The 14,148-nt window shown below is 43.7% G+C and overlaps 1 protein-coding gene across 1 annotated transcript in view; it reads right to left on the bottom strand.

Moving 5' to 3' along the window:
* Positions 1–14,148, bottom strand: part of ret (ret proto-oncogene receptor tyrosine kinase) — a 104,865-nt gene that overhangs the window by 41,852 nt on the left and 48,865 nt on the right.

Here is a 14,148-nt window from a genome sequence, read left to right as displayed (position 1 = left end):
ATAAGAAGCATCTTTTCTAATCTTACATTGACTGTTTGGATCATCAATGCAAACAAAAGTCAAAAGAGTGACAGAGGCATAGAGCTGTACAGCACAGAAAAAGGCCCTTCAGCCCAATTCATCCATGCCAACCAAAGTGTCTTCCTGAGCTAATACAATATCCCTCTAAACCTTTCCTATCCATGAACCTGTCCAGACATCTCTTAAACAAGGTTTGAATAGAGTTCCTGCCTCCTTTCTAATGAGCTAAGAAACTTTGTACATTATACATAAATCTACATGTAACTGATGAATATTCTGAACACCATTTCATATCACATAGAAACAGTGAAACAGAGGGAAACATTTTGTGAAGGCAAAAGATAAATTTAAAGCTTCATATCAGAACTACCCCTTCAGACAGTGATCAACTGCTGGGAAACTGAGGTAGTAGAATTAAAAGCTCAGACATCATTAAGAAAATTGTATATTGGGTGAGGGAACTGTGACCTCTTTATCAACTTGCCCTTTAATCTTGGAACCAGAAATTTGTGGGTTCAAATCCCATTTCAGACTTGAACACAGATGTTCAGGCTGATACATGATTGTCAGGAGTAAGTGCCGCCCTGTCAGAGAGACATTTTTCAGATGAGTCGCAAACTGAAGCTTTGCGTGCCCTCTCTGTGGGATGTAAAAGATCCTATACCTCTACTTCTATGATGTCTATGTTGCCTATAAGTCAGGATGGTATAGCACTAAGTGCTGTTGTCTCACAGCTCCAGGAACCAGGCTATGCTCTGACCTCAGGTGTTGTCTATGTGGAGTTTGCACGTTCTCCCTGTAACCTTATCGGTTTCCTCCAAGTGCTCTGGTTTCTTCCCATACTCCAAAGAAGAACTGTAGGTTAAATAGCCACTGTAAATTACCCCTTGGTGTGGGGAAATAGCAAAAGAACCAAAAGGGAGTTGCTGGGCATGTGAGAGAGAATGTTGCATTGGCAAGGGGAATGGGAGGGATGGGACTGCTCTGGGAGTGAATAGCAAATTATCTCTTTAAATGGACCTCTGTAAGCTGGGTTCCTGAGAGTGAAACCAGCATCTGGAAGATTGACAGGTAGGTCTAGCCAACACTCTAAGCATTGCACATACGGATGAGTACTTTAAAACACATGTGCCAACCAACCCGGGCACACATGTCAGAAGGCACACATCCTGAGATTGGCCTTCAACTGGGCAGAGAAACAGAGTCAACTGGGAGGACGAGGAATCTGTAGCGTAAACGTAAAATACATATTATGGGAATTCAAGAGAAACTTTCTTTTAACCCAAACAACAGGACGGTGGTGCAGCAGTTCGCACTGCTGCCTCTCCGCGGTCTGTGTGGAGTTTATATATTCTCCACATGACTGCATAGGTTTCCCTCAGGTGTTCCAGTTTCCTCCGAGACTCCAAAGGTGCACTGATAGGGTGATTGGCTGTGGTATATCAGTGCAGGTAAATGGCATTGAATTTACCTTATGGGGTTGATCAGAGAGAGAATATGTTGCAGACTAGAGGGGACAGGGACTGATGAGGTTGCTCCGCTAGGAGTCGGCACTGATATGATGGGCTGAATGGCCTCCTTCTGTGCCTGAGTAAGTAACCACCTCGTATTTATATCTTTATTAGGCACGTGTACATCAAAACACACAGTGAAATGCATCTTTTGCATAGAGTGTTCTGGGTGCAGCCCGCAAGTGTCGCCACGCTTCCGGCGCCAACATAGCATGCCCACAGCTTCCTAACCCGTACGTCTTTTGGAATGTGGGAGGAAACCGGAGCACCCGGAGGAAACCCACGCAGACACGGGGAGAACATACAAACTCCTTACAGACAGCGGCCAGAATTGAACCCTGGTCACTGGCACTGTACAGCGTTACGCTAACCGCTACACTACCGTGTCTGCCTATACAGTGCTTTTAACAGCTTATTGCTCTGCTAGTGAAGGAGAACCTGCTGGTGAAGATTAAGATGAGATCAGAGAAACTGTATCCCAAGTTGCTTCAGAATAAGACAATCAAACAGGCACCTGTCACTCACCTACCTCTGTCTCTGAACTCCACCCCACCTCCTCTCCCATCTGGTTCCATCTGTCCATCATCCTTCACCCCTCCTCAGTCCACCTACCACCTACTAGCTCCCGTCTCACCCCTCCCCTTCTCCTCTTCATACTGTCTATCTTCCCTCTCCACACTCAATCCTGACGCAGGGATCTCCACCCGAAACATTGACAATTCCTTCCACCCCCACAGATGTTGCTGGACGCACTAAGTTCCTCCAGCAGTTTGTTTATTGAATCGAAAGGTAAACGTGATAATGAGGAACTTGCTCCCACAGAGAGCTCCTGATACATATACCATAAAAACATATATATGCTCGATATGTATGAGGGAGAAAAGGAAAGGAGGGTGTGCTGTCTGGTTTAAGTGTTGAATGGTGGGCAGGGAGTAAACTCATTGGGCTGAGTGGCCGATTTCTCTGCTGTAGACTCAGTCTTCATCAGCAGCTTCTTCTTCACTAGCAGAGGAAAAAGCTGTGCACTACCTGCGTAACCATCCACATATAGCAGCAAATAATCGGACATTCCACCAATAATACCAGAGGCATCTTTTCACCTCAAAGTCATTTTATGAGTTGCTCAGACAGTGGAGATGGTTATTAGACAGTGCAGATGGTTATCAAGAATTACGGAGGGATCTTGATCAGCTGGGTAAATGGGCCAAGGAAAGGCAAATGCAGTTTAACTCAGATTTGCGCATAGTGATGCACTTTGGGAAGACAAATCAGGGTAGAAATTTCACAGTAAACGGTAGGGCCCTGGGGAGTGTTGTAGAACTGAGGGACCTCGGAGTACAAGTACATGACTCCTTGAAAGTGGTGTCACAGGTAGACAGGGTAGTGAAGAAGGCTTTTGGCACGCTGGCCTTCGTTAGTTAGGGCATTGGGTATAGAAGTCGGGATGTCATGTTGCAGTTGTACAAGATGTTGGTGAGGCTGCATTTGGAGTATTGTGTTCGGTTTTGGTCGCCCCGCTATAGGAAAGGTGCCATTAAGCTGGAAACAGTGCAGAAAAGATTTATGAGGATGTTGCCAGGACTCAAGGGAGGTTGAGCAGGTTTGGACTTTATTCATTGGAGTGTGGGAGAATGAAGGGTGGTCTTACAGAGGCATATAAAATCATGAGGGGCAGAGAGAGAGTGAATGCATACAGTCTTTTTCCCAGGGTTGGGGAATCAAGAACTAGAGGGCATAGGTTTAAGCTGAGAGGGGAGAGATTTACTAGGAACCTGAGGGACAACTTTTTCACCCAGAGCGTGGTCAGTATATGGAATGAGCTGCCAGAGGAAGTGGTTGAGGCAGAACAATAACAACATTTAAAGGCACTTAGACAGTACATGGATAGGAAAGGCTTAGAGGGATATGGGCCAAACGCGGGCTTAGATGGGAATCTTGGTTGGCATGGACCGGTTGGGCCGAACGGCCTGTTTTCGTGCTGTATGACTCTATGACTCAGAAAATTACACGTGAATTCTCCATAAGGAGAAAGGTTGACAGAATGAATGGATTTGCCTTGCTGAGGTTTCATTTATTCCAGCAAATTGTGAGGGAAACCACATGACAAAGCAATGTGGCATTTATACAACATTTTTAAGTTAAACATCCCGACATGCTTCACCAGAGACTTAAGAAACAACATTTTACACTGGGCTTGAGGAGAAGTAGGCAGGCAACCAAAACTCTGGTCAAAGAAATAGCATTCCCAAAGAGCACTTAAAAGGACAGGAGAGGCAGAGAAGTTTAGGGAGTGAATTCTAGGCCTTAGAGCTTTGGTAGCTGATAGCATGACCTCCAATGGTAGAGTGATTATAAAGTTAGGTAGCTAAACAGATGGACAATATTTGCATGCTGATACAGATATGAAGAGACAGTAATGTAGACAGGATTGTTAACAGTGAGTAGCTATCAAAGACTTCACAAGCCAGAACAGACTAACAGCAGGAATTAAAGTACAAGGTCCCTCTAACTTAAGCCCAAATCTCTATCACCCACAACTGCTGCTCCATCCACCAGCTTTGAGGTAAAATGAAAACCATTTCCATTAATCATCATTTCGGATTCTAATGATGGAGCTCACTGATGTCTCAGTTTCAGATCCAACAGCAGACAAAGATGGATATTCACTCATCCCAGGGGCAGTTCCCCAAATCACTTATCCAACTTGTGTCATTAAAAGAGATTATCTGGGTATTATCTATTTATGTTTGTGGGAGCTTGCCGTGCACAATTTGGCTGTTGCTTAACAGTGACTAGACTTCAGAAATACTTCATTAGTTCTAAACCACCTTGGGATGTCCTGAGGTAGTTAACGGTGTGATGTAAGTGGATGTCTTTCTTCCCATTGGAGGCTTGTACACCTGTTATTTCCACCCCCTCATTCAGGAAAGAAGGCCTTACAAGTTTCTTTTTAAATAAATTAGGGCAAATCTCCTTACAGGAGGGCTAATGGTACCAAAACAGTGTTTAATCAGTATCTGCACTTCTCCAAACAGTGTCTGTGTCTGTTCTAGACACTGTTACTACCATTAGCGCCTTGCCAATGGTGCATCACCGTGCATCAAAAGTTGAAAGCTCATCCAGACCAATGATATTTGAGGGAAGATGATACTCCTTTAATTGGTGAAATCTATCCAGGACCATCGATAGAAGATTATTAATAGAATAAATCAATATTGCCTTTTTAATGGCATTAGCAAACCCTGTTAACCAATGTGCAAGGTTTTTTTTTTGCAGTGTGTGGATATGATTACATTAATAAAGCAGCTTCACTTCCGGTAAAATGCTTTCTGTTATATCTGAAGATTGCTGTTTCAACTTGAGAGGACACCCCAGTCAGAAGTTGTAATATCATCTGCCCCTTAAGAGCAGAAACACTCAATACACATGAAGTCAAGCCTACTTAAGGACATTATGTTTCGTGTTCACAAACATGGTTTCCATGTTGTACATCTTATTCATACTGCAATACAGGCTGAGCACAGGGTGGGAGATGAATATCCAAACTCTAGCAGTAAAGGCTGCATCAGTACAGTGAACCTCAACATCCAGTCCAGGATACTCCTTCCCACTTCTAGTTGTTCTTGCTTGGAATGCCATGGCCTCACTCCTGAGGGGGCTCTTTTTAGCAAAGTAGCCTCATTGGTAGCTTAAATCCTAGGTCCCAACATCAAGGTCTGTCAGTAACAGTGGCTTAAGATATGTGGAAATTAATAAAGATGGGAAACCTTGCATTAATGTAACAACTCAAGATGTTCCAAAGTACTTCACAGCCAATGAAGTGAAGTCACTGTTGTAATGTAGGAAAACTTTATCTGGCCCTCATAAATCTTGACACCATGGACTTACATGGTCCACAAGGACAGAAATCTTGGACAGCCACACTTAAGGACATTATTCTTCCTTCTGAACAGCATTGAAACATTTGACAACACAAGGCAGGATGAACAAATTGCACAATTTAACTATCAAACTGACTGCCTGGTTTGTATCTTTGAACACCCATCAAAACCTTTAGCAATGAGAATCATATTCCATTGTGATACAAAACTGGTTCCCCATCCTGGGGTCTCATTTTCAGCAGGGTAGACCCTCAGTAGATCCTGTAATCCCATTGTCCAATGGACCCAATTCAAGACACACCACCTATTGTTTCTACACTGCTCATCAGCAGGTATAACATCCAAAATACCATTTCTGCTAATAGACAGGAGTTGGAAAGCACTTTAAGAATCACAAAATAAACTTTTACACAGCACTCTTAAGGAAGTGAATGTAATTTAGTAGCAGAATTACAGTTCTAAGAGATTAATTTCTCAAAAGAGCTGGAAGCAAGTTAGAGAAGTGTTTAGAAGGATATCCTGACAGCGGGGTTACCAAGTAAATGGAATGGGAGGAGGCTTATGGAGCATAAACACCAACATAGACCAGCTGGCCCAATGGCCTGTTTCTGAGTTGCCAATATTATATTTATAAAAGCAAACCTTATTTCTCCTCAGTGATGTCTAAACGTTACCCCTGCTGACAGAGGCAGAAGTCAGGATCTGTGCACAGGGCTCAACATGAGAATTACATTTCTCTCATTTAGTACGTCACAAACCGTTGGTCCGTAGAAGAGTTATTGGTTATGAGAATTTGGCTGGAAAATGGTGGCGAGGCCAACACCAGATCAACCGTGGTCTCACTGATTGGCAGATAGCAACTCAATGACCCAGCATGGATATGGTGAGTGGAAGAACCTGCGACCTTGCTGTATGATTCTATGACTTCATAAGCACATTCAGGAAACAACGCCTAATTTTTCAACTGTGCACTTTGCAGCCTGCAGGAATCAGTATTAAATTGTCTAACTTCCGATAACTTGCTCTTTCCTTCTGTTTGTGTCAGTAAAGGCCATTTGTGTTTGCCATACCTCGTCCATTTTCCCTTTCATTTGTATATTCCCATCTGCCGCGCATATCCCAGTGGGTCCAACTAGACAATATCACCCAGACTTCACAACATCAGCAACACACGACACAAAGGAACTCCACCGTCCATTCAATGGCTACATCATTTCACTCCATTACAAGACGTTTCCTTTGTTCCACCCTTTTCCCTCCCCCCACCTTCTCTGTCACTTAGACCTACTTGTTTTCCCTCTTTCTCAGTTCTGATGAAGGGCCTTCAACCTGAAACGTTAACTGTTTCTCTTTCCACAGATGCTGCCTGACCTGCTGAGTGTTTATAGCATTTACTGTTTTTATTTCAGATTTCTAACATCTCAGTGTTCATAGACTGAGAGCTATTGGGCCACCCTGTATTGTTAGTTGCATTTCAACGGTTAGCAAAGATAAAAGGTGACTCAACAGTCTGGAATCTGGAGCAACACACCAGATGCTGGAGGAACTCAGCAGGTCAGGCAGCACCTATGGAGGGAAATGGACAGTCGATATTTCGGGTCGGGACCCTTCATCTGCACTGGAGAAAGGTTATGGGTTTGAGACTTACACCAGAGACTCAGACTTGGGATCTGTCTGGATTTGACCCAGTTTCCAGTCATATGTGGTGTTTACTGGGTCTATGAGTCCTCCAGGTCACCTGTCAGCCTAGACACTGCAGGACTGAGCTTCCTCAGTGGCACCCTGTAGCCTGGAATCAAACAGGATTGGTGTTCTTGAAAGGTTCTCAGGTGTTAAGGTGGAACTCCTGTACAATGCCAAGTGAAGCAGCATTGTGAGAAATGATGTCTCCCAGATTAGGACGTTAAACCAGGATCTCATGTGGGGAGGGGCATAAAAAATCCATGGAATTATCCTGAAGAGAAGGGGAGACATCCTGACACCCTGGGTGACATTTATCCATCAGCCAACCCCACACAAATACCAGATTTACCTGATTTGCAGCAGCTCTGTGGGAGCTGTGGACAAATTTGCTGCCACAAAAGTGAAAATACTTCATTTTCTGTAAAGTTCTTTGGAACATCATGAAAGATGCACTGAGGATATTTTCAGGATGATCACTTTTTGTTTCAAGATACACTGCTTAATTCCACTGAACTAAGTAGTTATTCTGGAGATGTGAATTGAAATAAACAGACCCCTCACACAGCACAACAGAAGTGATTCCCAAACATTTTAACCTATGTTAATTAGTCTTTACAAAACAAATGTATTTTCTTCTTCTGTCTTGCTCTTCTATCTCATACAGCAGGAAAACAGGCCCTTCCGCCCACTTAATCCATAATAACTACCAAGCAACCATTTACACTGGAGACACAAGAAATTCTGCAGCTGCTGGAATCTGGAGCAATACACAAAAAGTGCTGGAGGAACTCAGCAGGTCAGGCAGCATCTATGGAGGGAAATAAACAGTGGACGTTTCGGGCTGAGACCCTTCATCAGGACTGGAAAGGAAGAGGGCAGAAGCCAGAATAAGAAGGTGGGGAGAGGGGGAGGAGCACAGGCAGATAGGGGACAGGTGAGTTCAGTTGGGGGGGGGGGTGAAAGATGTAATAAACTGAGAGGTGATAGGTAGAAGAGGCAAAGGGCTGAAGAAGGAGGAATCCAATAGGAGAAGGCAGTGGACGATGGAATAAAGGATGGGGGGTGGGGGTGGGGGAAGAGGAGATGGCCAGGTCATCAAGGTGGGGGAATGGAGCCACAGGAATAAGGGAAGACCAAGGAGTGGGGGGGAAGAAAAAGGGGTGGGGTTTCTGGAAGTCAGAGAAATCAATGTTGAGGCCATCAGGTCGGAGACTCCCAAAGCGGACCATTTACGCTAATCCTACACTGATCCCACTTTATTCTCCCCACATCCTCTGCACCCTCCACTAGAACCAGTCAGGTAACTTGAATCAAGATCTCCAGCAATTGATGGCTTCAATACAATTTCACTAATAACCTAATTGTGCTGAGGGCTGGCGGTCAGTTTTGTAGAGAACTGCTGGCCACTCCGGTGCACAAATGAATGCGTTCCAGAGTTCCACACCTGTGCAACGCAGCTGAATGCACAGGTGGTCAGATGGCCATTAGTGGAAGCTCCTATTCCCTGTTGGCACTGAGCACTGATTCCAACATCGATTCCACAAGGTACTGAACTGAGAGACCCAATACTTTCCACCGGACCCTTCAGTGACACACCAGCCATGCCTACTGCACCCAGTATGACCCCATTCATTTGAATGGGGCTGCTGGTCTAAATGCAAAACAGAAATGAAATGGAGCAGTGTGCTTTTATTACTAATAGCATTGGTTTTAGTGAATTTATATGCTGAATGTGTTTTCAATGAATTTATTAGTAGGTCCAGGGTGAGGCCTCGGTTTGTGCGGTCTCAATGATGTCGGAAGCTGCAGAAGATAAACAAAAAGTTGGGCAGGTGGCAACAGTCAGGCTGAGCACAATCCGACCCAATGAATGCATTAAAAAAAGGAGTAAACTGGAAATTCCTCTCCAACCTTCCTGCTCCTCTTTCCTCTTTGAAGCTGGTCCTCACAGCTTACTTTCTGCCCAAGAATTTCAGTCCTAAATTCACCTGTAGCTTTGTGGCAAATTTTGTTCAATGTGGTTCCTAATAGGATATTTTACCACATTAAGGATGCTATATAGATACAGATGGTTGCTCCTCGAGGAGCTGTGGGACATAGTCTGAATTTTTTATTTCCCTCAACGCTGATTTTAAAGTGACCATTCAATCTTCAATCTATTTATCAACCAAAATTATGAATAGTTTCAGAGTAGTAAGGTTTACCAAGATATGAAAGGCACTTCTATATTGCACAAGATTCAGTGATCCATCTGCTCCCCTAGACTGTTGGCTGCAAGTTCACTGAGATCAGCCGCTCCACACCAGACCTGCCAACTTCATATTAAGTTTGTTTCTGGTGGGGCTACAACTGCACACTGAAGCTGGTGTCTCTCAAACCAATAGAAACACAAATCAAGAATCACAAATAGCACTTAACAAGGAATATTTTTGGCTGTGCAGAACAACAGCTTTTATACAGCATCTTTAATAAGGTAAATTACTCCCAAATTGTTGGCTGCATCCCTGGACTATCCTGTTTGTCCCAGTGAGTTCCTGTGTGCAGTCTCTCTCTGGGACCCCGACTCCCAGACCTTCAGTCAGCTCCATCACGGGCACAACCCTCCCCACCATCGAGGACATCTTCAAGAGGAGGCAGTGTCTCAAGAGGGCAGCATCCATTACTAAAGACCCTCACCATCCAGGACATGCCCTCTTCTCATTACTGCCATCGGGGAGGAGGTACAGGAGCCTGAAGACCCACACCCAACAATTCAGGAACAGCTTCTTCCCCTCCGCCCTCAGATTTCTGAACGGTCCATGAACATGGCCTCATTATCCTTTCTCTTTAACATTATTTATTTATTTTTGTAATTTATAGTACTTTTATATCTTTGCACTGTACTGCTGCCGCAAAACAATAATTTCACGACACAAAAGTCAGTGATAATAAATCTGATTCAGATTCAGTGTACCCAAGGAGCCAGTTCAGGGCAAGCGCCCCCCACCCTAGCAAAATGACTTCGACAGGTGATGAGGGCTCACACCCAGGCTTACCGATGACTAAAGCTGTCCCCGATGAAGGGTTCTGGCCCTGAAACATTAACTATTTCTTTTTTCACAGACACCATCCAACCTGCTGAGTGTTTCCAACATTTACCAGTTTAATTTCAGATTTCCAGCATCTGTAGTTTTGTTTTTGATTTTCATTGAAAATTTGGAAACTTAAAATTCTTAATGACATTAATTATTTTTAACATTTAAACTGATAAAGCAACATACACACCTGCATAAAAACAATTAAAATATTGAGACCATTTTAATTAAATAATAATTAAAACAGTGAAGGGGAAAGGAACAGTCGACATTTCAGATCAGGGTTTTGACCCAAAATGTCAACAGATCCTTTCCACACAGATGCCGCTCGACCTGCTGAGTTCCTCCAGCAGATCATTTGTTGACAAAAGTAACTGTTTAGTTCCTCTGTCATTTCCCACTTTAAATTCTCCCACCTTTACTCTTATGGGACCCACATTTGCCATTGCTCATCTTTTCTTGTTCACATAATATAGAAGCTCTTACAGTCCATTTTTTAATGTTTTAACACGTTTGGAATAGACTATGAGAAAACACCCAAAGATCCAGATTCCAGCATCTGCAGTCTCTTGTGTCTCCAATAATTAAGACAGACTCCAGTTCCACTCACATTCTCTAGGCAGTGTTTTCTTCCTATTGATGTCAATGGGTTTCAGCAGGTTTAACCTGGCATATACTCAGCAGGCAGGTTTCCTTGCCTGGGAACTGAGAATCCTCTGGAGACTGGCACTGCCTGTTACTGGTACAACACAGGGCAACTGGCTTTTTTTTAACATTCTATTTACAGCGTGGTAACAGGCCCTTCCGGCCCAACAAGTCCGCACCGCCCATTTTAAACCCCAAATTAACCTACCTGTACGTCTTTGTAATGTGGGAGGAAACCGGAGCACCCGGAGGAAACCCACGCAGACATGGGAGAACGTACAAACTCCTTACAAGACAGCGATGGGAATCGAACCCCGATCGCTGGCGCTGTAATAGCGTCGCGCTAACCGCTACACTACTGTGCCGTACCGTCTTGCTGGGTGTCAGATGCTTCCCCCACCTCTGGGCAGCTGGTAAGTCTGGGAATTGGCACTGGATTGGGAATGGAAGAACCCAGCCCAAATGAAGTATCCCAGAAGCACCATAGGGAAACTACCATAGAAGAACCAACACAGAGCCACATACAGCGGAAGGTAGACATAAAATAAATTTTAAAACGAACACTAGAGGGTGTCCCAGCCAGGGTAGGCAACAACATCTGGAGCTAGTGTCCAGTGGGACCAATTTATATCGATTGCAAATTGAAAGCCGATTGAAACTGAAGATTGGGCAGACCTCACTTTGAAATCCGAGAAGCCGGAGCTACTGGATCTAGAGGTCACTTTGAGAGGGTGAACCCAATCCACAATGTGCATACATAATCCCGCTAGCCTCCAAGTCACATTGCTACATTTTACACTCAAATGCTTCTAGTGTCCTCTTTATAAATAAACTTTCTTCAATACGAGAGGTCACCAAGTTAAAACTGGAGGCTTCAATGATTTAAAAAATTCCTCTCGATGTTACACTCTATGTCTCAAAGATTCATAGAGATATAGAGATTCACAGCATAGAAACAGGCCCTTTGGCCCAACTCGTCCATGCCAACCAAGATGCCCACCTACGTTAATCCCATTTGCCTGCATTTGGCCCATATCCCTCCAAACCTTTCCTATCCTTGTACCTGTCCAAATGTTTTTTTTAATGTTGTAATTGTACCTGCCTCTACCACCTCCTCTTGCAGCTTATCCTATGTACCCACCACCCTTTGGGTAAAAAACTTGCCCCTCAGATCCCCTTTAAATCTTTCCCCCCCTCACCTTAAACCCTCTGGTTTTAGACTCCCTTACCCTGGGAAAAAGACTGTGACCATCTACCCTATCTATGCCCTGCAGACCTCTATAAGGTCACCCTCAGCCCCTTCACTCCAGGGAAAACACTCTGTCTATCCGGCCTCTGCCCGTAACTCACGTCCTGTATTGGATGACCACTCACTGCCACAAAATGGGTCAAAATCTCGGAACTTGCTCGCCAACAACACAGCCAGCCACACACACTGTGGCTGTTCAAATGGCCCCACCACTATTTCCAAAGGGGCTCCTTGCATCTGGCAATAAATGCTGGCCTGGTTACAGAGATTAAATACTGAAACTTTGCAATTGCACTGAAGGTATATTTCAAAAGTTTTGAAAAATAATGTATATTTTTTGTGCTAAATAGACAGAGAAAAGTTTTCAGGATAGAGGTACTTCTTTACTGGAAGATTATGCAGGGCTACTCTTGATAAACAGCAACCTGCATAAACTATTCGTAAGTTGGCAACAGCTGGTAGAACTGCTATCTCACAATTACAGCGACCCATGTTCGATCCTGACCTCAGTTGCTGTCTGTGTGGAGTTTGCATGCTCTCCCTGTGACCATGTGGGTTTCCCCGGGTGCTCCAGTTTCCTCCCACATCACAAAGTCACGTGGTAGGTTAATTTGCCACTGTAACTTTTCCCCAGTGTGTTGGTAAACAGTAGAGCATAGAAGGAGAGGATGGGAAAATAAAAATGTGATTAGTGGAAATGAATATTTGATGATTGGCATGGACTTGGGCCAACAGATATTCTTCATGCTGTATGACTCCATAACTCTAAATACAGAAAAATTACTCGTGAAGCTGTGGTCATAGCAACAGGATACCAGATCTCAGACATACATAAATCTGATGATTTCATTAACATCCACTATGGTAAATGTGTGAGTAAGTACAGAAGTACCTCATGGGAGAATCCAACATAATGGCGTAATTACCCTCGTCACTCACTGTTAATCAGCACTGAAGTACACACCCTTGTTCTGAAGTTCCTGGTATCTCCTACAGATCGTAATAGTTAAGATTTACCAGCGCTGCAAGACCAACTCACAGCCCATCTCCAGATGCACTACACCTAGCAACTCCACCGTCCCCCAACCCAGCCCTGCCTCCACACCACATGCATCCCCACATGAGCTGTGAATACCAATTTACTAAACCTGTATTCTTTGTATCTAAACAGGGAAGTGTATTTAAAACACAAGAGGAAACTATAAGACATGAGGCTGCTCACAGTTACATTAGATCATTACATTACATGCACTGGGATCAATCCTAACTGGTTTTGCTGTGTAATCTCTAATGCTTCTTAAACCAAACATTCTGATTCGGGCCACCTTTTTTATCATAATATTTTCATAGAACATGTCAATAAAACAATTAGGAGAGGCACCAAGGAAAAAGATTTATGGCATTGCCTTGGAAGAAGTCGTGAAAGTTTTTTTTCAATAATCGAGGGCAATCAAGAGGCAGACCATGTCCAGGTATCATTCCAGCAGCCACATAAAACATGGTGCAAACAGCAAAACAATAACTTAAACTTATAAGGCTTTGTGTTCCTAGATCTGTTTTCATATACATCACAGAGCTAAATTTTAATAAGTTAAAAATTCAATTTTAAAATTTTCTTCCCTGTTCTCAGATTGCTCCATGTCCTTGTCATTTGCAATCTCCGTAATCTCCCCCAATTCTCTGAAAAATCTGTGCTCATCCATTAGTGACCCCTCCATCCACACATTTTTGGTTACTCTACCACTGATGGCTATGCTTTCAACTGCCTGGGTCTTACAACTCCGTCCCCAAATCTTACACCTCCTTACTGCTCTCTTAAATTTCCAAAACCCACCTCTTTTGGCCAATCTTCCTATGTGACTCACTGTCAATAACCTTTTGCTGTGAAGGAATCACATTTTTGCTACATTAAAGTCCCTGCGTAAATAGAGATTGCACAAAAGTCAATTAACTTGCTGAGTTCTTATGTACATCACATTTATCTGCTTGAACTGTACTTACCACGCTGTCAATGCGTCTACATATGTCTCCTCACTCTTGCCCAAATCTAACTATTCTCCATAATCTCCTGTGCATGGAGTGGC

This window comes from Pristis pectinata, chromosome 30 (assembly GCF_009764475.1).
Source record: "Pristis pectinata isolate sPriPec2 chromosome 30, sPriPec2.1.pri, whole genome shotgun sequence".
NCBI lineage: Eukaryota > Metazoa > Chordata > Chondrichthyes > Rhinopristiformes > Pristidae > Pristis > Pristis pectinata.
The sequence above is the reverse complement of the archived record's forward strand: the minus strand, read 5'-3'. Positions and strand labels throughout refer to the sequence as shown.